Source organism: Dendroctonus ponderosae, unplaced genomic scaffold (assembly GCF_020466585.1).
Source record: "Dendroctonus ponderosae isolate FM_Combo_2020 unplaced genomic scaffold, Dpon_F_20191213v2 Dpon_F_20191213_1, whole genome shotgun sequence".
Classification (NCBI taxonomy): domain Eukaryota; kingdom Metazoa; phylum Arthropoda; class Insecta; order Coleoptera; family Curculionidae; genus Dendroctonus; species Dendroctonus ponderosae.
The window spans coordinates 2,877,626-2,902,543 of record NW_026017110.1 but is presented as its reverse complement, the minus strand read 5'-3'; the positions used below and the strand labels follow the sequence as shown (position 1 = coordinate 2,902,543).

General features: G+C 35.8%; 1 long non-coding RNA gene across 1 annotated transcript in view; it reads right to left on the bottom strand.

The window, feature by feature from the left end:
* Nucleotides 1-24,918, bottom strand: part of LOC125504289 — a 59,541-nt gene that overhangs the window by 26,577 nt on the left and 8,046 nt on the right. Inside the window, exon 2 of the long non-coding RNA XR_007281407.1 lies at nt 15,874-15,960. This is a non-coding gene — a long non-coding RNA (uncharacterized LOC125504289). The remainder of the gene's footprint in view (nt 1-15,873; nt 15,961-24,918) is intronic.

The window sequence follows — 24,918 nt, the reverse complement described above, 5'->3', positions numbered from 1 at the left end:
CATATTTTAAGCAAGTCATCGGTGTCATTTCGTATGGCAACTAGAAATAACGGGACACATAAAATACCGGGACGCTGTCGTATTAACTCAACGTTATGTGTCTTGCTGAAATTAAATGTCCCTCACACTCGGCGCGAAAAATAGTTATAAAATGCCGTTCTTACGGCGCTATAAATCCGAAATAAAAGCTTGATCGGTCGGAGGTTACAAGAAATGAAGAGAGAGGTGCAAACAGACGGCGTTTTTTACGTCCAGTTCGGTGAAATCGAGATATATCGACTTTTAAACCGAATTTCCAGAACCTTTCCTTTATACCCATTAAGAAAATTATATTCAACAATTCAACTAACTCAAGTGAACATACGCATTACCTAAAAAGCATTGTACAAGAAAATGTTACATATTTTAATTATTCATTCTTGCTTAAAACAAAACCTGAACAGACACATTTTTTCCAAGTGAACGAGAACAGCACTCTTTTCACAAAAACATAGAAAGGGATTCAATACGTAGGTGCCTTTCTTGAACTAAATAACAAATACGTTGTCTGGGTTTATTTACCATAAAAGCTTCTGTTAAAACACGCAAATCCTCAACGTGTCTGCATCCATTATTCTACTAGATATTCTTGTTTTGAAGCCCCGATGAAAAATGTATTCGCCCGTCTGAATAAGACCATGCTGTATGCACTGCTTTTAGTTAAATAAAATCTTACAGGTAGCAAAAAACGCTGTTAAAACGTATTTACTCTGCAAGTGCAGAATTGCGAATTGTATTTGGAATTGAATTTTTTGCGGTTTAAGGGCCAAATAGTATTAAAAAAAACTAACAATACATAGACCCGGCTGATGAATAAACCTATATTATGTAAATAATCAAGCATATTTATGTAAACGATTTCTAAAGTTTTTTAAAATAAGTAACTTTCAACTGCGGGCCCGACGCCAAAGAAATCGCTGCTCGAACGGAGTGAGAGAGACCATTGAAGTATAAAGCCAATGGGGGATACAAATTGAGTGTTTCTGTTAATTCTTTAATTAATCAAGAATTAAAAACGCTTTAAATAATTCAAATACATTCGCCCACATATAGATGATAAATCGATAAATTATCCATAACCGAAACGTGCATGATAATTTAAAAGAAAATGGACAACAAACCATTACAACGCTGATAAGGATCATAGCATAAACGAAAACTTGAACAACTAAAAACAAAAATATTGAGCACAATAGTAGCATAAATAATGATCATTAATATGAGTAATCGTATCATTGTGTAAGCCTGCTTGCACAACTCAAACCCGATGTAACTTCGGACAAACAAGCATTATGGGTGCAATTAATTCAAACTTTTCGCTACAATTAAGATAGTTGTGGAACATTGATCTATTACTTCGGAATTAGCTTCTATGGAGTATTATAAATGTGTGTTCCGTTCTAATTGCGGCAAATAGAGTGAACGCAACTATGTTTCAAGGAGAACATAAACCGTCAAAGTGTATTTGTATGTAACGCAAAATGTACTAGTAGTTAATTAAATTAATTAAATTAAGCTGGCACAATAAAATTCGCATTCTTTCTACATTTGGTTAGCAACAACAGAAAATCTGGCCCATTTATCATCGCCGAGGGAGAAACAACGAGACAGTCTGATTGGCTGTTTTTGCGACGACCTACGCGATTTATACTTTTGAGGAATTTATTGCATTTCTGTAGTCGAAGACAAGATAAAATGACGAAGATAAAATAGTGAAAAGAAATCGAACCAACTGAATATGTGCCTCATGATATCGCTAATAAATTGAATGAGTTCGACGATTAAGATTGATCGCTTTCGGATACTTTCTCTTTTTCAGTGACAAATTCAGTTTTTAATAGTTTTCTATCGATCAATGTTCATAATGGATGAGTGAGTGAAACAAGGCAGATTGACGAATCCCTGCGATAGAGAGAGAGCCACGCTTTCGAGCAACAGTGAGGACGAGTTTTCGTTCTCTTTTCCATACGCACATTTTCGTTGTCGTCTTGTTCCACTCAGACACTTGAGTATTGCCCAAAAATCTCTCTAGCTATCAGGCTTGTTTTCGTTCACGTTTACGCGCAAATTGACCAAAGTTTCTTGTACTAAAACCATTATTCACGCCACTTATCAGCGTTGTCGGATCAGTTCGACCCCCAGCTCGAAGAACAATGCTCAGGCCAACTGAAACAGCAATTAAACATACACTGAGATATCCGCCTTCCGCAATGTTTGTTGCGGAAGAGTATCGTGTCGGTGATCACATTAAAACTGATAATATACACATTAAGTTAGCTCAAACACGAAACGCCATTTTAAAACTTTGCCAGGCGCTTTTTCTGGATTGCTTTGCTGTTGGTAGGCATGAAAAAAGAAAAGACGGTCGAAATAGATCATGAAAAATTAGCGAAAAAAATCTCAATCATCCATCTCTGCTAGGATTTTGAGCTCCTTTGAGGTGAGATCATTAGTAAGTTTTCAATATCTTCACGTGGTCGTCTGGAGTTTTCTGCTAGAGAAGCTAAAACAGCTGGGCTCTTAACATCGCTTTGTTTGGGGTTTTAGAGAATTCGCCTCCCTTATCAATCTGGTTTAGGAGTACAATGTTGGCGGTTATTCAACATGTTTTTCTTCAAATGCTCTGTGCATTAAAATCGACAAATTACTCCTCAATCTCCTGATGTAATCAACATTTTAATTGGAAAGAAATCAATGTGAAAAGTGATAATATCTAGCCTAGACCAACACGAAACAATTTCAGATTAAGCACGACTGGGGACGGAAAGTTCTCGCTACGGTGGAATCAAGATCGACTAAATTACAATTTAATTTCCAGCGGGAAAATTGTGTTTCATTCAATCCTGCCCAGGTTAATCACGTGATAAAAAATCATTAAAATCACTTTGGTTTTTTTTTACTTTTAGCGATTTGCTTTCATTGCGAACGTATAAATATTTATCAGCGATTTGCCAGCTGCAATAAATTTCAAAATACGGATTCACGCCTATGATAAGCATAAATAAAATATTCGCCATCAATATCGATAACTGTTATAATAAATTAAATAAATGATCCCCAAAATAGCTTTCGCTCTTTGATAAATGCAGGACGTTTGCAATTGTCAAATTAAAATCGGATGACTTCGGAATTATTTATATTGGAGGGACTTTTGCAAGTATTAAAAGTTAATTAATTTCAGTAACAGCCAAATTAAATATTTGCATTCCAAATAGGGAACATCAATCATTTAAACGTGTTAATAAAAGTAAGCTGGGGCTCTGATTGTACCGCTAATTCGAGCAGCAATTACTATAGAATCAAGTTATAGTCGTAAAGATATTCTGTTTCCTTTGATAAATAGAATTAAGATAACTGGGAACAGCACTCACCGTAGCAACACAAGGTGATGAAAACCACCACAACCAAACCAGTCCTCATTTTACATAAAACCCAAAACTATCTCAAAAATGCCGTACTGTCATGATTTCCCAAAAAAATAATCGAAAACAATTCACAGCTCCGTCGTGTCGGAACAAATATCGAAAATCTACTCGATCACGTGTCAAATGCACTGAAACCCGTACCAACATGCAGCATCCCACAAAGACGTCGCGACGCAAACTGACCGACAAAAGCGCGGCGTAGTTGCAGCGTCAAGACGCCGACGGCGTCGCCGTTTTATTGGCGGAGCGAAACGGTCTCGACCAATCGCATTGTCGGAAATCGCGCAACTTGCCCAAAGTTTCTTGACGAGTTTGCACAATTTTTTTTCTGCGATAACTTTTGCGTGAGAATGCGACCTAAATTGTTTATTTATGTGATTTGGTCCAATCTTGACGTTACTTTCAGGATTAACATTGATAGGCTATGGGGGATTTTAACCGTTTGTATTTTCTAATTATTTTTGCGGAAATATTTGATTGTCTTCATTATGTCTATGTTCTTAGGCAATATTATATGACTGAGCTTTTAAAATTTCCTATATTTCCTGTATTTGTTTCAGACCCTGAATATTGTTGTCGGGTGTTTTTATCACTTTACAAAACAGTTTGTTCGAACATTTATTAATTTTTTTCAAACGTCTTTAGTGGCAAAAAGCAGTTTGTGATTTAGGAAATTCGTTGAATTTCTCTACAGCAAAATTTTGTTTTTCCATTTTTACTTCTGAACTTCTTAACTCACTGATAGATTTCATTTTGCCAATTTACCATCTAAATTGTGAATACTTTGAATTGCTTTAGGACAATATTCACAGTTCGCTCAAAAATGCTAATTTCAAATAGATTAAACAGCAGAAAAACAATGCAAAAACTTTTGAAAACATCAGCCAATCAAATGGATTGGAAGTAAAACCGAAATGTATGTTTTTCACGGTGGAATTGCTGGTTTCGATAAATCGTTAATTTGAGTGGAAAACCGAGCATGGAAAATCAATTATTTTAATGAAAATACATCGTAAGAAACGCTAATAAATTATTCCTTTATAACGTACCGGTACGATTAATGCATACTACGATAATAAAAAACTGATGACCATGTTCAAAGTTGAATAACAAGGGAAAGTTTTCTTTAATGGGAAATTAATTGTGTTAAATTAATTATTAGAGTGTTAGAAGGCAATTACTTTAACCACAAATTTATAGCCAAAAAATAATTCTCACTAATGCTAACTACTCATAAATGCTTTAGCGTTTGAAAAAAATACCGAATAAATTTACAAATAAAAATTATAATCGGCAGGTGGATTTATAAATAACCGCGGTTCAAAATCAAAATCCACCAAGCACAAAATCTTCAGAGCTCGATAAAAAATTAGTTTGAAAGGAAAAACTGCTGAAAGTAATCAATTAAACCTTTAAATAGATTAATGAAATTTGACCATAACAGTGACTTAAGTATTTAAAAAAACATCAAAAAAGCAGACAAACTGATGTAAACAACTAAAAAATCAGATAAGCATTCGTAAAATAGGACGCTGAACTCAGTAGGAAATGGACTAAAAACCCAAACATTTGTCCCACTTACTTCTCGGTGCTTTAAGAACATTGATCTCAGGTAGTGAAAAGAGCGCTTGTTGTTCAGATCGAGTAAATCCTTGAAGCAATTAGGCAACATTTTTTTTGTGGAGAACATAACAATTCTTCCCTTTAAACGTTGCTTTAAAACCCCATCTTGTTAGCGCAAAAACCGACACCAAAGCGCCGGTTACATTAGTAAGAAAGCAAATTGCGTTTGGGGCTAAAATTCGAAACAAGTTGCAAAACACTTGTTTGTTATCCCCAATTACCGCCTCAAACAGTCCCACTGTTTTCCTTTTAAACCCCTTTCGCTTTGGTAACGAGCGCAACTGCTTACCTCAATATTAATTAAAAGAATCATTAAAGAAGCGAGGAACTTCGGAGGGGTTTATTAATTAATTTCAGGCAAACGGAGATTCGCAGAAATATCATTTTTAAGACGATTTTTATAGGATATGTGAAGGAAATGGAGGCAAATGATCATTTCTGTATCGTTTTGAATATTAATTTCAGATTGTTTGGGGTAAAAGTGGAGGATTTATTTTCCTGTAGAAAAGTGTCTAGATTTGGGACTTCTGGTTCGAAATTGCATCGGAATTTTTTTTTTGTTTGGGATATATTTGCGCATAAAAACTGCCATTTTGGATGCAAGACAGTGAATTGGTCGCCAGTTTGGACCAAGTTGTTATTGACTTCTGACACACTTAATCTTCATAAAAACGATTTAATTTTCAAACTCAACTCAACAACATTAAATTAGAGCCTATTGAAAATGCAGTCCAAATAATTTTAATGACTGTAAATACGAAAAATTTTGAAAAAACTATCTCTACCACTTAATTTCACTGGTAAGTAAATGAATACTTAATTATAAAAAAGACTAATGGAACTGATCGAAAATTCCGGCCTAAAGAGCCTTTGGCTCTGTTATTGCCGATTCGAGCAAAACATCTATAACTATCAAGAACAAAGCGGCAAACTGAAGCGCTCGCCTACTCCATATGTTGTCCATCGACAAAGACCAAATAAAATCAGCTCATTAAACCGATCTGATTCGGTCAGATAGATATTCATATAATAAAATAACGCCCCTCTATGTGTTTCTGACGTCGAGGGCCCATATAGGCGCAGCTTCGATTAATTACCATGGAAATCGTCGTGTTAATTAATGTTATGTCAATTAGGCGTTCTTTGTTTTGGGGCATTCTAATGCTGAAAGCGCTGCCCGCTAAAAGCCATAGAAAATTATGATGGATTCGCTGTCAGAGCTTTATTAACGGATTGAACGGGAGGGGCCCCTTTTAACCTTTCCGCATACGTTTTGGATGGAGTAGCGCGTTTAGTCGTCTAGGGAATTAACTGGCCAAAAAGTCTAAACTTGTTAAAAAAGTATCTTGATCAACGCCAATCCCAATTAACAAAAATCATTCTAAATATGCCCTTAAAAAAACGAACCAACATATGAGGCAAGCAAAAACAAAAATAAAAGCACTCAATGGTCGTATAGGTAAACATTGCGAAACTTGCTTAAACTTATGAAAAATTTATTTTTGGGAGCGTATTTGGGGTTCGTTTTTTTATTGCGCTCTTCAAAACTTAAAGTCTATTGCAATGTCAAACATACATAGTTTACCTTGTTTAGAGAGACTCTAAATAAATCAAATTCCGGATTAGGAAAGGAAAAACGAAGCTCTCCAAGAACAGCAACTGAACCGCTAATTGCTGAAGTGATACTGAAGATGGTACTCATAGGCGACGATTGTGGATATAGCCACTTTCAATTTCAATTTCAATTCAATTTCAATTTCAATTTCAGTTTCAATTCAATTTCAATTTCAATTCAATTTCCTTCATTTTTCAAGAACATTTGAACTTTGCTCTAAATCCCCTGGAAACTTTTAACGCAAACATGGTCAATCGAAAACTAATAATCACTATCAGCCCAAGCCTCGCCTTCCTCCCGATATAAATCATCATTCATGTCCCATTCATCCACTTACTCAAATTTCTAATGGATAGTGAACCGGTAGCTGACCATCAAATTTCCGATTTGTTTGCCAGCTTCAACAGCTACTTTTCTTAACGTTTATGGACAGAGGCTAATGAACAAAAGCTAATATTGATTCTTTTCATCTGATTAGAGCAAATTTGAGCCGAGAAGGAAAATTGGTTTTTCCACCCAGATTCCGCATTGCGCCGCTCCTTCCCCAATATGTATATTTAAACAGATAAAAGGGCTTTCAAAGGGATGGCAAATATGACGTATCGAAGAACAGCCGCGTTTACAAGGTTTTCCTGGTTTTTTATGGGCAAACTTCTAAAAGGACTGAAAGCAATAAAACATGTTCCGGTGTGTGTAAATAAGATCGGGAAAGCCCTGGACTGGCCTGTGCTGGCCTCCGATATAAATTATCGGCCCTTGCCAGAGTGGATGACAAGCTTGGATCGGCGACACGTGAAATAAATGTTCCGAACGCGTTTGTCTTTCGCCTGCAGCCAATTGCTGAATTGAATATTTTCTCTCGATTTTTATTCGTTTTCTTTACATTTCTACAGTGCCCCGTCTGACAAAGAATGTCCAGTTTGCAATCGGCAAAGACAAACGCTTTTATTAGTTGAGAAATTGCATAATTTATCGCACTTTGACGGAACATTTGCACGGATTGAAATTATTTATGTGCTTGTCCAGAATAGCTGGAACGTTTCTAAGTTTTGCAGTACTTCAGTAAGTTAAAAGCTGGGAACTATTGACCGAAATTTCAAGAGAGATTAAACTAAAAATTACAAAAAAATCATCCTGGCGTGGTTTTTAGCTGAACCTGAAATATTTTAAAACTAGTTGCAGAAACAAAAAATCAAGTTTGGGCATAAGCGACTACAAGCGGTTGCTATTAACAATTGGTTGCTCATTACTATAATTTAATAGCAAAAGATGCGTTAATTTAACATTTAGAACAAATTTTTGATGGCAAAAATTTTCAATTAAGCTGGAAAGAAAATTCAGCACAACCTCTGCGTTTATTTCCACTGTTCACGAAAATTACCCAACATCAAAATTCAGGATTTTTTTAGAAAACCCTCCATAGCTGATAATTCGATTCGAACTTGCAGAAAATGAATATTGGATTTACGATATGACATCTGCAATGGAGATAAACCGACGGCCATATAACTTTAAGGCGCCTATAAATGTTAAATGGCTTTCCAGAGGACAACTTGCCTTTTATTGACTCGTTCCCTTTCAAAAATATAAAAATGTTCGCTTATTTGCAAAGCTTGAAATGTCCGCGGGAATAGAATCGCGATTCGGCGATATTTAACTTTGACCGTTTCAAATCCGCGACATTAAGTAACACTTACTTATTTTTGATAAACTGGCCGTAAAAGGAAAAGCCCGGGGAAATTTATGTGCGAGGATTCCGGCAAGCCGCTGTTGTTTACAGGCTTTATTTTCGCGATTATACACTTCCGAAGAACTGGAAAGGTTTTTAACAGCCCGAGAAAACAAGGACATTTGAAATTAATCCAAATAGAGGCGAACTTCATATTATCGGCCCTGTGGCGGCGACCATTAAATAAATATCGCTCAAACAGAGTTTGAAACCCCGAATGTCGAAGAAAACGGACAAGCAAAGAAAGATAATTTAATTGCTGCATTCTAGAAGCAAGCTAGCGAAGCATAAATAAAATACAGGCTTCTGCTGGTTATTTGTATGCTGGTCGCGACCAGAAGGATACATCAATATTCTGAAGAGGAGACTCTGGTAATGGAATGTGGCCGCCGGCGCTTCTGTCTTTCCTTCAATGATGACCTGAAGACATGTGGGAGTGAAGGTACGAGCTGTTTAGCTGTCTTTTATACTCACATTTTCGAAAATACATAAATCAGTAAAACGATAGTTTGCGTGTCTTTTGAAAAAATTATGGAAACTCAAAATTAATTATTTCAAGAAGATAAAATGATCAATCAACTATTTCCTCCATTCGAAAAAAAGCGGAAAATATAATAAAATTGTCGAACATCAATTCCAGGAGAAGGCCATATTTACTTTCCAGATTTATTTTTCATAACTCTGGGGGGTTTATTTAAGCAGACGAAAATCAATGTCAAGGAGTTATAGGTAGTTTTATTACCCGGTTTGTTTGCACGAAAATATATCAGGCATCGATGGGAGGGATCCGTTGGGAAATTCACGACTCCCGGCAACATGAAAGGCTCTATTTGCTGTTATATGAATAAGTATATGGATGCGGTACCCACTTTCGGAACTATTTACTATTCGTCCGGGTAAATGTAATTTTAAAATAATCGAAACTAGTACGCCGCTGACGTTCATTTACATACCAAGCAGCGAGTATCATTAACTTCAGATTTAACCATTTTGAGGGCTCTTTAAAATTTTATTAGTTCAGCATCAGTAATTTAACAAATTTGCACCGTCAGGATTTATAGCGGATCGTTTAAAGGGCGATAGTGTAATTAGCTCTAGATATTAAACCATTTTTGCAAATAATTTTAAGAATATATAAAATTTATCGCAAAATCTCAACGGATTTTATGATTTTACCGCGCTCATATTGATTTTATTTCATGCATTTTCGTGCATTTTAAGCTTTCCGAACATTTAGTGTTACTGCTGATGCATTCAAAATTTACTAAGTTCTGAAGGAATATGTCCGAGGCAGAAGTTAAGGAAACATATAAACATTTCATATAAATATATAACCTCGTTTTCAAGATACAGGGTGTTGATGTTTTCGTTTTCTAGCTATTGCGATTTTTTTATCTATTTAGCTGAAATGCTGTGGGTTTAGGCTGCGATATATCGTATGACCGAAGCAAAAGCATAGAAGACAAAGTGAATAAATTCACACATATTTGCGGAACTATCAGCAGAAGATTAAAAAATAAAACAAGAAAAGATACACAAATAAAATTTTACAAGACCATAGCTGTACCAACCCTCTTATACGGTAGTGAAACGTGGACAACAACGAAAAGGGAGGAGAGTAGAACACAAGCATAATAAATTAAATTTCTAAGAAGGGTGAAAAAAAGTCAGATTTTATCAATGCCATGGAAGAACAGGTATCAGGAGGTAGGCCTGTTTAACTCAGTGAATTTTTARGAATTGGCGCCGTGTGGCGCAAATTGCTTGGTGKGMCAATACAACGCAYCGGCGCAGTAACTCAGTTGCTRAAAAAATGTTGATGACTTTTTTTTACTTGCTTTTAGATTTATACTAAGRGAATTCAATTTCAGAATTTTCCAGTTTTAGCCAAGTTCCTCYTTCTTCTAAATGCTCAAYTTTCTAAAGTTTCACTTCAAAATGCTGACAATMTTAAGGYATTTTCCGCGAAAAATTATGAAATAAATTTCGAATCTTTCGTCGYTTTGWAAAATRTTTTGAAATCCCTTTTCAGCTTCGAATTTTGAACAAAAATCAAATAATTTTCTGWCAAAAAATGAACAGAATTTKCGAARGTTTATCACATTATTTGGAAATCTCGTCACCTCCATACCTCTGAAGACTTTAGAGTTTGTTAAAAAAAAAARAATGTTTTTTAGTTTTGACTGATTTTTTTTGCTTCACTTTCTACTCAAAAACGCTCTATTTTGTAGAGTTTCACTTAAAAATACTGACTATCTGGAGGTCTTTTACGCAAAAAATTACAAGATAAATTTATAGCTTTGAAAACATTTTATAAAAACTGTTTTCAATGACGAATTCGGCACAAAAACGAAAATAAATTATTCTCGTTTTTTTTCCAAAAACCATCAAGGTTTAGTTAATTTTAATCGAAAACGCAAAAAAACCATTATTTTCTGATGATTTTCCTCTCTTCTGACAATAATGGGGTTTTTCAGCMAAAAATTACAAAATCAATTTTGCTAGAAAATTCGCCTCATTCATCGGTTTGCAGGGACCTTTAGRAAACCGATTTCAGCTTCGAATTTGGCACAAAAASCRAATAATTKTATTCAGTTTTTTACCGAAAGTMATTAGGATTATTTTGGAAAACCGACCACAGCAAAGTTTACAAAAAATTATTGGAAAAATTCGCCGCCCATCGCTCATCGCTCTGAAGATTATTGAAGTTCCTTTAAATTGTCAGGTCATTCCAGTTTTAACAAAGTTTCTATTAAGCAATTCTTTCTACGCAAAAATCGCAATATTTTTTAGTTTTACTTAAAATACTGATAATATTCAGGTATTTTCTGTGAAAAATTATAAGATAAATTTTAGTGGAACAATCGTCTCCTTAACCGCTTTACAAAAATTTTTGGAAAACCTTTTGCAGCTTCGAATTATGGACAAAACCCTAACAATTATTTCTGGGTATTTTTCCAAAAACAGTTTCCCCGAACTGAAAAAGCGAAAGTGTATAATCATTTATTTGTAAAACTCTTGGAAACTGGGGTTTCTTCACTTTTAGATCAATATTTCTAAACAACACTGTCTCTAAACAGAAAACCCGCGTTTCCCCTAACGTTTTACTGTAGAATACTGACGAACTGAATATTTTAGGCAAAAGAATTAAGAGATTGATTTTACAGGAAAACTCGTCGACATTCTTTGAACTCGCTTCTGTTGCTGGGAAAATCTAGATGACTTTTTTTAGTTGTTTGAACCAAGTTGTATGTTGTTACGCAGAAAAAATGTTAATGACCTTTTTTTAGATGTGAAAATTCCACTCTCGAGTATCGTAAAGCTTTAATAAATCACTTGACACTCATGACCCGATGAGTTATAACTCGTTAACTCAGAGAGCGGCAACAACTCAATGGCGCAACCCAACACAGTGTCTCCCAGGCCTATCGGGAGGCTGAGAAAAAGATCGGTACCGTAGCAGGCAAAGTGCCTAAAACCTGAATTTAAGAAGATGTGGTTTATTTTCTGGGGTCTACAGTGCTCAATGCCTCAAACAGTTGAAAAAAGTGTGGCAATAGTTTTGTATTTGTTGTTCAATTTTTTTAGTTATTTTCAAAATAATTAATAAATGTATATACTTTACTTTACTCCACTGCTGCTCAAATTTGAAATGAGCATTTCAAAAACAGTTAGCAGCCAAGAAAGAAAAATCAATTAATATCAACGTCCCGTATTTTGGAAACGAAACCACATGGGTTTTCCGACAAACTCATCCGATTTCTGATTGAATCACCCTGTATAAATACCAGTGTGAAACGGAAAACTCCATTGTTTGTCTACACCAAGTTACTAAGCTTTCCCACTTAAGTCTACTATTAGCAACGCCATAGAAGGTAAAGAGTAAAGTATCGCATGAAACATCCAAAATGCTGCAACATTTTACATAAAATAAGCATCGTTTTACTCACAGTGTTCTTTCGATGCTATCACAGTTGGCCCTTGGTGGAAAATTACCTTTCTAGGCCCTTATCGCTGTTATTATTGTCAAGTGACTGCTCGTTTTATCTTTGAGAGTATCGGGAGCACGGTGGAATGATTAATGTACGCTTGCAACGTCAATATAGGAAGTTGTTATTATTATTTATTGGCCGATATTGGAGGTGAATTTTCTAGCAGAATTTCCGCGATTTAGTCTAATAAATTATTTGAGTTAAATCATTTTAGTCATGAGGCAAAAAAATATGAATGTCATTACGAAATCAAAGTGAAATTTGCATTTGCGAGTAATAAAGCAATTATTTGGCAACAAATTGCAAAACATCCCGCCCAAAATGTCCGTAGAATTTTACTAATCCCGCTGGATCATTCGCTAAACGGTTGTAGTCGATTTAACATCCGAAACGAGTTCCTGCAAATAGTATTGTAATATCCTAAACACAAGCGCGTTGAAATTTATTTAAAACGGTTTGGTGTAATTTAATAAAACGCTCCGAAAATGTAAAGTTATTAAGGTAAAGGAGCCGACTCAGCGCGAAAAATAAAATGAAAGTTCTTTATTCTTTGCCGGGCCGCAACCCAAGTCGCCCATTAAAAACAACACATATTTAAAGCTGAGACAATTACGGAGAACCGTAAGTACGGGTTTCCGTATACTTAAACAGCGGCTGCATAATCCGCAGACACATAAACCAGATATTATGATATTCCTCAGCCTGATGAGATTCTTTAATCTTGGCAAGTGCTAAATTTTACTTGTTTTCTTCTGGAAAATTAAATTTCGGCTCGCACGAAAATTCCGTTTATATTTCCGAGGGACGCCACGTAATTACGCGGGATACTTTAAAGTTTTTCGGCCCGAAACTAGAGATGCTCGAGACGAAAACTTAAATTAACATCACCGTGTCTTTGCTACAACAGTATGAGTATTAATATGCAAAGTTGAAGGCTTAATCTAAGTTGATGATACAAGTATGAGCGTGATATGAATAAGCCGAAACCCATTCATTTTTGGGTGCAAACATTTCTCCAACACTCACTCTAACACAACTTCTTCATATCCTAACAGTGTTTCTCCCTCCATGCAGTTGAAACTCTTAAGGAGCTTATAGTGTAAATTCTAATGCAATTTTCTCCTTTTCCATCTCTATTTATTTGCTGTTGCTCATCTTCAGTGGACTCAATGAGAAAAAATCACAAAAATAATAGATTGAAAGGAACGAAGTTTAAAATTATAGTTATGTTGATCCTAACCGAAAACTCGCCGCTCATTTATTCAACTTGCCGACTCAGATGGAGGTGCTACTGTTGAGAAAAGCCAATTATCCCCGTTTTAATTACTTTTCAGTTAACACTTCCCAGCTTCCCTATCTTTCTTTTCCAGATTTAATTGCGCGGATTATTTAGCATTATTTTTTCAAGTCTCATTAATTTTCCGCACAAATTTCGCTCACAGTATTTCACTTTTTTCATTTTAACGCTCCGCTATCGAAAATAACCGGGAAAAGTGTTGTGGGACAACATCTCCATATATTCTGCAATTCGTTAATCTGCTGTCAGTCTAAATTTTCCTTTACAAAAGCTTTCCGAGCATTAGGAAAACAAAGAGAAAAAGTGACACGATTATTCCATTTCAAATTGATTTGATGCAGCTTATTTATGTATCAAATTCGACAGACGAGATTGTTTTGCTTGTCGTATACGAGGCTCAATAGTCCATCATCTATTAAGCAGATTGATAAAGAGTATAATTGTTTACCAATTACAGTAAATAAATAAATAAAAAAATTGAAAATAAATTAAATAACGAGTTCACAGCTTTTCCTCATAAATTTGAATAAATTTTAAATCACTAGTCTCACATCACAGTGCAAATTTCTCTCTGAAAAAATCATTGGAAAGACTCAGTCATTTATCACCGTTCAAAGAATTTTTGATATTTTCCGAGTAGGTTCAATAGCAGAAGACGTAAGCTCTACTAGCCTGCCAGACCACCGGATTTAATACCAAGCGAACTTTGATTCGTTCATTCTCTTTGTTAGACGGAGAGTAGTTGCAATGTTTTGCTGGTATAAAAGAAATGGAAATAAAATTCAAAGAAATCGAATTTAGCAAATTAGCAAGAATATTCAGGGAAGCAAAACTGCTTGACCGTAAAAAGGGGCTGCAAAATGGTGAAAAGCTGTTCGGAATAGCTGATCGGCATGGGGCAGACTGCGTAAACGGAAGTGATCGGAGTAATACACGTCTCCATCCAGAAAGAAGCTCTCGCCACTAAACGACTCTCTGAAGATTTCCAGATTAGATATTTTAGAGTTCGGAAGTTTAAATCGACTTTTTAAGACCCGCCTCGCTTCTTCCGACTCACTTAACGTGTACGTTAAGGCTTTCCAAGAGTTTACGCGCAATTTTTCTCTCTCTTCTCGGCTCTATTTAAGTTTTATTTACATCTGAGAAGGATTTTTATTATTCTGGGCGGGTGCTTTAGTTCGACGGGGGTTTAGAAAAGGCAGATAACCGACAGATTCCGGAGCACTTAGGGTTTACCCAGTCATTTAGTAAATTGCAATAATTCTAACTGGAAACCGCGAAATCATCGGTCGTAATTATTTATTTGCTTTAAGTAACGCATTGAAATGTAAGTCGCGATATTCAAAGTGCCTCAGATCCATTTGATAACCATTTGCATGAGGAGCCATCCAAACGACCCGGTTTCTTTGAGAGAAAGTCGCAAAATTTGCGAAAACCGAAAGGAAACTTTTCCATTTTGCGAGATGCGCTAATGAGAATTTGACTTGCAAAAGGTCCGCCAACTCGAAGTGACGAGCTGGAAGTCTCCCTTGCAATATTTTTTAGAGCACGACATTAAGCAGGTCTTTTTTTGAAAATGTATATTTGATGGAAAACCAGGAATTATTTTGTTGGTAAAACCAACTTTTATAAAAAACCAAGCTGTTTTCAAAACCCTTCTCTACTTAGACAACGCAAAATTGGCCCAAATCTAACATGTTGCGTTAAAAAAAAACTTTGCCCTTCAATAAAAACTATCAAATCGCCAAAGCCAGTCAACAAAAAAAACGGGTTTATTCACCGTTCCATCTCCGATCATCTCTCTTGTGTTCTTTTGAGGCGCAAAAACTTGAGCAGCGATTTTTCTGTCGAGATAACAAAAAGGCAGATTGAGCAAATGTCTGTGAGTTAAATGAAATTGAGTAGACTTGGAGGGCGGGCGCTATTTGCGGTGTACGTCAGGATTAAAATGCTTCAGATAAGGAAAAGGAATTGAGAGCCTTAAAGCTGATAAGCGAATATTGGGAAGCTGTTCTTTTAATAAAATTGCCTCACACTGAGTTACTTGAGAGGACTGATTGTTTCTAATTTTCTAACAGCATTTAGATGCTGAAGTAATAAATGTTTACGTCTTTGACACACCAGATAAAATAGTTTCAATTTTCATGACTTACCCATGTCCAAAACAATAAAACTTCAGCATCTCCTCAATACATCCATTCCTTGTTGCTGTTAATGAATTTTTCGGTTGAATTTTCCATCTGCAAAATGAAACAAGGGTTAAAAACATACATCCACTGATGAGTCCTCCAGCCTTGTTGGCGCTATTCATTCAACATAGAGATTCGAAATTAATATTTAAAAGCCCATTCAATCGCTTGATTTTAATTATAATATGGCAGCTATTATCATCGAAGCTTTTCTCCTATCTCTGCCATGCCCTAAAAAGCCCGAACTTGAACGGGCTCTTTTCTGCAAAGATAACAAAAAGGCAGATTGGAGAAATGTCTGGCGAAATTAAATGAGACTGATCAAGGATTTAGTCCTCAAGTACATCTGGTGCGATAAATTCTAGATTAAATCCTGGGATTAGATGCTCTAGTGGGATAGGAAAGTTAAAATGATTGCATTGTTTGAATGGCGGATAATCAGCGAAGATATCAAAACTGTTAGAGTGTGATTGAAAATTCGAATGGCGTTCGATTTATCCAACTTTTTATGTTAACGCTCATTTGGTTCAATTGCTCGTTGTCTAGAAAAAGTTAAGTCTAGGTTCGGCTTAAAACGGCTTCACATTGATCAAGCCTAAGACCGCCCGCTACATAAAAAAGCCAAGAGAAATCTATAAAAGCATCTCCTGAAAAGTGAACAAATAAAACTTCCAATATCCGTGATTTTCATGATTCCGATCCTATAACGTACACTGCTCGCAAATAATCCTAAATCTCCCGGAGCACCCGATAATATCATTTTCTTGTGTCCGAATATAACCAGTATATATAAAATGGCCTTTCAGCACTTTTAGATTGGACTTATCGATCCTCTTTGTAATATCACATGTGAGGAGAATAAAGCTCAATCATCCAAGCGTATCTAAATTCATTAGGTTGAGAGCAGGTTTCAAACTAAAATAAGTTAAAAATGTTAAAAATGTACTTCTAATCGAAAAAAAAGTTAGTGTTTCAAAATCAACATTTCTTTTGAACGGCTGAAAATTTCAACTACCTACTTACAACAATACGAAATGAATGATGTTTTATTTTTTATAAATATCCGCTTCTTTTGTTTACATTCAGCAACCTACACACGTTGTCAGCTTATTTTGAACTCCAGATAGAAGTAAGTTGGCAAAATAAGAAATCGTTCAAAGCTGCGTAAATATCCATATCTCCAGAGACAGAGGGATCGAATCTGATATCAGGTGTGCACGGGCTTCACTCTCTCCCTTAAAAAGCGAATTCCCCAGAGTTGGAAACCGTTGCGTGTATTCGAAAGCTGCCATGCGAATAGAACGAAAGGAGATATTACCCTCAACTCAAGTATTAAAATACAAATTTTCAAAAGGAAATGCGGAAACGAACGAAAACTGGTTTACCTTTGTAAAAAGCAACGAATTTTACATGAAAACTATTGTCAGCTTCTTCGTGTCTTGCCCACTCTACAAGAATCTCCATAATATATGACCTCAAAGATTAGTCGGGGCATTTATTTCAAATTGGTTCTGTATCTCGGAAAGAGTGGCAGCAGCCAATAAAACAATCTGCAGAGTGGCTTAGAGTGTAAAGCTCGCACTCCAATTCCCGGCTGGTATGGCAATAAGCTGTTTCACCATTTCGAGCTGAATTTATTTCGGTTGCGAAATACGACAAGGCGATATAAATCTCCGTGTTTTATCTGCGCTTTCAGGTTTCAATTACACAAAAATCGTTTAATTGAACTAAAGCCGAATCGACAGTCGAATGTGAGCGGGCAAAGGGACCTCCGTCTTTTCTTATTCAAGGTGCCACTTGAGAAATGAGAAATCAACCACATTGACTAAACTAAATAAATAAATTGAATCTAAGCCCAATGATCAAAAAATCTGATTCAATCAAAATCAGTCTGATCAAAATTAGATTTTGACTAGTAGTTGAAGCATGGGAAGTCACGGTTCGCACACGTGCAACATCTAATTAAATTGTAAAAAAAACAGCGCCACTTGAAGAAAAAGAGCAAGAAATTCTTCAACACAGCATTTGAAAGAATCGAATTGTTTTAAAATGGCTCTGACTTTTTAAACAAAATCCAAATATTTACTTCCTATGTATGTCACAGAAGTTGCCCGGCGGCAGATTCTTCGATGGATGGAACAGATCTCAAAAGTGGAACTTATAACGCCCTCCGGGCAACTTTAACTTTAAAATTTCGTAGAATTTACTTGGAAGAACCAGCACATGAAGCTCCCAGTATTTTATATCAGCCAGAGGATTCAATTACTTGAAAATCGCTTAATCGAAACCTTCGACACGAACTATTTGCGATTGTTATATGGATACTCCAGCTGTGCAAAGAATCATAATGTTCAGTACAGTACAGTGAGAAAATTGATACAAGCTCTATTTTGGAGTGATTGATTGCACAAATTAATTGAAAGTCCGCGGTAAACTGCTCCAACTAGACTCCGATCTACCATGTAGTATTTCTTAATGTGCATGGATAACATATACAAGGCTTAATCAAACAACGAATGACTTGTTGGTCTGTTATTCCAGAATCCGCTGTGAGAAATATTTGATAGGAATTTTCGACCGAAAATCAGATGATATAAATCTTGACACCATTGCCCACTCCAATTAGAAGAATCGAGAAAATAAATAAGAAAAGAAACAGGCTGGCATCACAACTTAATGGTAAAAGGCCTTCGCTGTTGCAGAGCAGCCATTCCCTCTATTCACCGTTAGAGCTCAGGTTTCAATTAAAAGATTCCCGTGTAATTGAATCCTCGGGCCCGAAATAAAACATTCGGATTTATCTCTTCTTGAGCACATAATATATCCCGGAACGAACGAATTATTGAGTTTCGAATTAAATTGACATTGTGCTACTTTCGAACATTAATACGAAATATCAGTGAGTAATATTTTTATGCAAAACCATTTCTAGTGCTCTTTCAGTGACAAAGCGACAGCCGTATTTTCCGCCCCTCGACTTTTCCAATAAAATCGGTCATATTATGTTCGGTACGAAAGTTCCATCGTTTTATTGACTACAATAACTTATTTTATAGCTGCGGAACACGTGACGCTCTTGTGAGAGTTCACCAACAAAGTATCCCGGATTCTGGAACGGGCTCTTAATGTGCCTTTGGGGAACAGATACCGATGATTTAGGACTTTCAAATGAAAGATTTTAAAAACAATTTTACTCGCTGTTTACAACCATGCACCATGCGGATTTGGCGAGTGAGAGAAATTTTTTTATAGCCGGTCAAATAATTGAAGCCTTCTGAAAAAAGTAGGCAAAAACAATAAAAAATGAAAATCGAAGTGAAAAAAGATTCGATATCCTTTAGTCATAAATCATTCCGGTCACGGCTGGGGTTAAATCAAATAAAAGGACACAGTTTTTAGCCCGACCAGCTATCCAAAAAGTTGGCAAAGTGCAGTGGCGTATCGAAATTCCGAACTGCTAAATCAACGACGCTAAATAATGTTATTATAACAAGGCGAAGTTAAGAGGGTCCCTCCGGACCTTGTTCCTTTATCCATTACCCTGTTTAGTTCAGTAATAAAATTTTCTTTATCGCCCTTAACACCTCATTTCCTTTCGATCCTCAATAATTTTCCGTTATTTTCGAGCCACGAAAATGAAGGGCACCATTTTCCTGATAAGGAATGGTCTGTTGTTTTATCGCGACGTGAATAATTGTTCTTACAGCTCAACAATAATTAAGAATGGTGGGCAACTTTTTGAATAAACGCGAAAATTGTGATGGAACAAGTGAGGCGACAAGGCGAAGATTAAACCCCGTTCTTAGCTTATGAGTATTCCGAAAAGGAAATTACCTGACGTTGGCCTGGAACACAATTTACTACATATTACGGAGCTGCCGCACATTAATGCTTCTTCTATGCCGCTTCCCGTCTTTTCAATTCATCCTAACTACCCATTCAAATTACAAAGTTGATACTATGTGCACAGCATTACCGTCCGTCGCGTCGCAATCCTGCGGACCAAAATCCACATGTGAAAATTTATAAAACGAACCTGCATTAATAACGAAAATACAACGCATATCATCAAATGATAAATGTTTTAAAGAGGCATTATTTCACTTAAAAGAAGAAGCAATTAATGAGTACTGGCACAAAGCTTGCTGGGAAGCGCACATTTTCAATTAAAAATAGTTCGTCGTTTAAATACTTGCAAGACTGCTCAGTAAATGTTATTATCACCCCATTAAATTTTACTAAATCTGTGTATGTCCACCCGAAAATTCTAAACCGAAATAAAGCTAGCAACGCCTGAAGTTTAGTCCGCGTTTTGTAGATTTCGAACCTCAGCGTCGTTTTCAACTTTCCGATTGAATAACAAGAAACTATCGAGCTGAACGGCAGTTAGAAGATTACCTACTGAGCAAACACGATTTCTCTTGAACCAAGAAACAAAAGCTAGATTGGCTTCGGAAAATAGAATCCCTCACTTTTTGTAGTCGAAAGACTTCTGCTTAGCAAAATGATTGATTGCAAGTCAAGTATTTGAATAATTTTCAGACTTTGCCAAATTATAGAAGCATTCATCACACATAATACAAATATGAATATATTTGACTTCAACTTGCTTCAACTAAATTTATTTGTTTCACGCTGATGCGACTTAAAAACTACAGAACGTTTTGCACCTTCTCCAGCAATTGACACAAATTTGACTTAATCGGATTAATTTCAATTTTGTTATTGTTTCTACCAAGAGACTTAAGGGCAATTAAGAAATTTGCGTCGAAAAGTGATTAATTTCAACCGGAAACCTTCAGCTGCGGGAAAGTATCCAGATGTCTGGCTTCTCAACCTTTAATAGAAATAAATTTCCAGATTATTCTTTTCGCATTGTTTTAGTGGAGGCGCTAATGGAATAAAACGGAAAGTAGATGGAAAATGCCTTTATGTCTCAGAAGCTGAAGCTGAAACTCATGGACTCGACGCTAAGTTTATTAAATGTTACTTTTGGAATTTACCTGTTTTACCTCAACTATTCCGTACTTTCGAGCATTGTGCAAATATCTACATTTAAAAGATCCACTGACTATTTATGAAATTTAGATATACAAGAAAACGATTCTCTGGCTTGGCAAACGGCGCGAATTTAAAGATATAAATTTTAATTTCGCTCTTCTTCATGGGAATTATGATGCTGGCCCGGTATCTGGTTAGACTTTTAAATGTCTAATTAGACCCGACACTTGATGGCTGGCAAGGAAAAAGTATGAAACTCCTGAAATGAAACGAATTTTTCTTTGTGCTTCAAATGAAATCCGCTCCGAATGATGTCAATTATACTTTTAGCACGAGCGCGGTTTGAATATTTTGCTCAATTCTCAAAATATTGGTATCGACGGGCTTTTGCCTTGAAGTAGCAAAATTTTGAACCGACTTTGAAGCTGTTTGGAATGGAACTGTTTGATCCGACCATTGAACATCCAATCGAGATATTTAGCGACAAATAAGTATGTTTCGAGCACATACAGCTAATAAATGAATTTCCAGAAATGTACAGTCTTACCAACGAAGAGGAAAAGCAATTATAACTTTTCAAATAGTTCACCTGCAGCTCGGAAAATAAATTCGAATCAATCGTGAAAAATGCAGACCAGTGAATGAATAAATTTAATTAGAAATTCACAGCGGATTAAAGTTTGAAAAGGAAGTGTATAAATTTCGCGAATTTTGGTCGTGTTTAATATGGAAATTTAAAAACTTTCCAGTTACAAAGGACCTGACAATTCTCGTCGCTTCTCAAAGGTAACACTGTGACTGGCTTGCAAATGAACTTACTTATTAGTTAGTTTTTGCAATGTCTGTCTTGCAAAAATTTTCCGCTTCAGAAATCTGACAGTTTAATTTAAAAATTAAAACACATCATTAAATATAAATAAACCGAAAAATTGAATTTATAAAAATTTTCATCCATGCGAAGAACAAACAGCGATCTGACTAATTGAATAAGAGAAAACGTATTGAACATAAAACATTTTAAAGATGTGAAAATCAGAGTGTCAATTTAAAACGATCCGACAACATTTTAAATCCCCTTTTGAACTTTTCTTTGATCCGCAAATAATGTATAAATAAACATTTCATTGCGACTCGATATAAAGCAAAAGTAGATGTTAAAAAACTCCTTTTACGCGAAGTGTTCGAATGAAAGGAAAGAAAACGAGCCGCTAGTCGCTTTGATTTGCATACATTTGATCAAAGGTTGGAGTTTTCTTGTTAAATCTTACATTAATATTTCCAGTCTTTATACCTTCCCATCGTCTCCCTATTTAATTTGCATGATATAGGCGGCTTGTTTGAGGATTTTTACTTGAGTCTCCCGCTTTCGGTTCGACTCGTTTCGTGCCAAAGGTATTTTCAAATAGTTTGTGGCAAATATTTTACTGCTATTTCTTTTAGAACTGCCACATTGGTAAAGCAACTTTTATCAAAATAATTGCTTTGAACAAGTGGAGATTTCGTCCTCAAGCCAAAAAAACTAGCACAAAGAAAAAAGGGTGTGTGTCACTTTCAGTTTACGCCTAGTTGACTAATATGTGGGCAGACAGTTCTTCCGCCAAATTTGATAAAACCAGATATGATCTATAGGAAATTGACTCGTTTCGTGGTTCGTATTTAATCAAAGTTACTGGAAGTTCTTGATTCGACCCGACTGGACGATCGGCCACTACTGGGCATAATGGAATTTCCGGGCTTGTTGTGTTAAAACGCTCAGGAATGGACAAACTCCACATGGAAGTCGAAAAGGAAGGGACCAAACACAGTTTCCACTAAAAATTTGACCTGCAACTTAATGATAATGGATTGAGTTGAAACTACTTAATTTGCTCTAAGGTTTTAAATTGAAGAGGAACTCAAGAAGATCTTTTAATTAAATTGGGTTAAATTTGAAGAATGTTGATGATTTTGATTAAGAAATTGTTTCAAAACACCTGATCCTTTTAATTAATTTTTCCGGGTTTAGGACGAGGTCGAGCCTAAAGTTTCGATGATTTCCAGAACAAAATTTATACATTGACGTTGATTTCAAAAACCCGTTTCAGCTTTGATTTTAATCGCTTCGCAACCTTGTTCTGACAATTTAGCTTTCATTGTTGCGTTCAAAAAACCCGCGATTAACAAAATCCTGCTGCAAAATTCGTCTCCACTGTCTTCAGAATAAAATAAGTCATGCAGATAGTCTCTAACCCGGTTGTGTGAGTAAATCGGGAGCTCGGTGGTTCCCTAGGGAGCTGACCAAGCACTTTGCGCGGCCGTTTCGGTTCGAACAAAATTCTCCCGGCAGCCTCAGGCTACTTTTTCTTATTCGGAATCAAATATTTAATTTGTTTTATGGAAACGGAGAACATGCAGGGAAATGTTTTTATCGGTCAGTTATCAGGACGATCGATTTGACGAAAAATTGCCGAACTGTTCACAATTTTTGAGGCAAACTAAGGAGAAAATAATAATGTATTTATTAAAGCATCAACGCGACATAGAAGATAAAGTATGAAAAGAAAGATGCAGTACAACAAACAATTAATTGGTTTAAGTTGCCACAGTTATAGTTATGTACATTTTTAGAAAGCCTGACCTTAGCACTAGATTTTTCTTGTTCTAAAATCAAGAACCATCCGGAATGATCAATCAAACCCCTCGTCTAGAAACATTTTTTTACTTGAATTTATCAATTTAGGCACAAGTTGCTATCTGTTATCAGCAGGCTAATTTACTAGTAGTTCATTGATATTCAATCGGACGCATTTTTTTCAGTGGGCAGTGGAAAATACAATTTTTATACCGACTAAATGTTAAGCAAACAAATATAGCGAGTTCGTCTCCATTGTTTATGCAGACGGTTCAAGCGATTATTTATTTGGGTCATTTTCAAAAAGCGTGCAACTAAACTGCTCAACAAAATGAACGTTACACAACCAAATTTTCCCTTACTTTGGAACTGGATAAATTCTGATTCCTTAGAGCGATTCGGTTTGTGTTTGAGGTGTTATTGAGCCCCATTTGTTTTCTGTTAATTGATGTTTTGGTAAATATCAAGCACCGCAGATAGATTGTTTACAGGGCAACAAATGGAAAAATGCAAAATGGCGCAAAGTTCGGGATCCTATATGGACAAAAAAAGGTTTTTAAGTTTAAAGTTCAAGCGTTAACCAAAAAAATCCAAACGGATTTTAATTTTTTGGCAATCTTTACTATTTACATGGTGGTCCCAAAAAATCTACTTTTTAGTGTTGCAGCGATAACATTTCTGCTTTTGGTCCGATTTTCACGATCTAAAGCTCATTTTTAAGCTTTACAGTTATAGACAATCTAAGAAGAAAATCCGATATACAGAGTTGCATTAAAAATTGGCCTCGAAATCCGTAGATCCGGAAAATTTTTAACTAAAGGAAATCATTCATGCATCCCGCTGTATTGCAGTTTTCTCTCCATTCGATTGTGAAGTTGTAGCGTCAATATAAGCCCTTATTTTGGAAAATCAGTTTAAGAGAAAAGAACTTATGACTGCAAGACCAAAAAGTTGTTTTTTTTAACCACTCTGTAAATTAGGCATTCAAAAACTTTTCTCGAGATTTCAGGTCTATCTTAATGCTGGTGATGTTGAAATACAAAAAATCTATTTTTTTGGTCCAGCTGAGAACCCGCCAAACTGTTACCAATTTTGCATTGTTTAATTGGCCACCCAGTAGGAAAATTATCTGAAGCACTATTTATTGCAAGAACACCCACTAACCGAAAAATAATTGAACTAAATACAGTTTCAAACAGAAATCAAATCGCTTGAAGCAGTGAGAATTTATCCAGTTACAAAATCAGTCGAAACAGTGAAGACAAACATTTTTATAATTGACTTGAAAATGCGATTGGCTTAGATTATCGGGGGTAATACCACGAGTGCTTTGAAATTACCGATAATTTTTCACGATTGCATGTTTTCCATAATTTCACGAGTCCGAAGGACGAGTG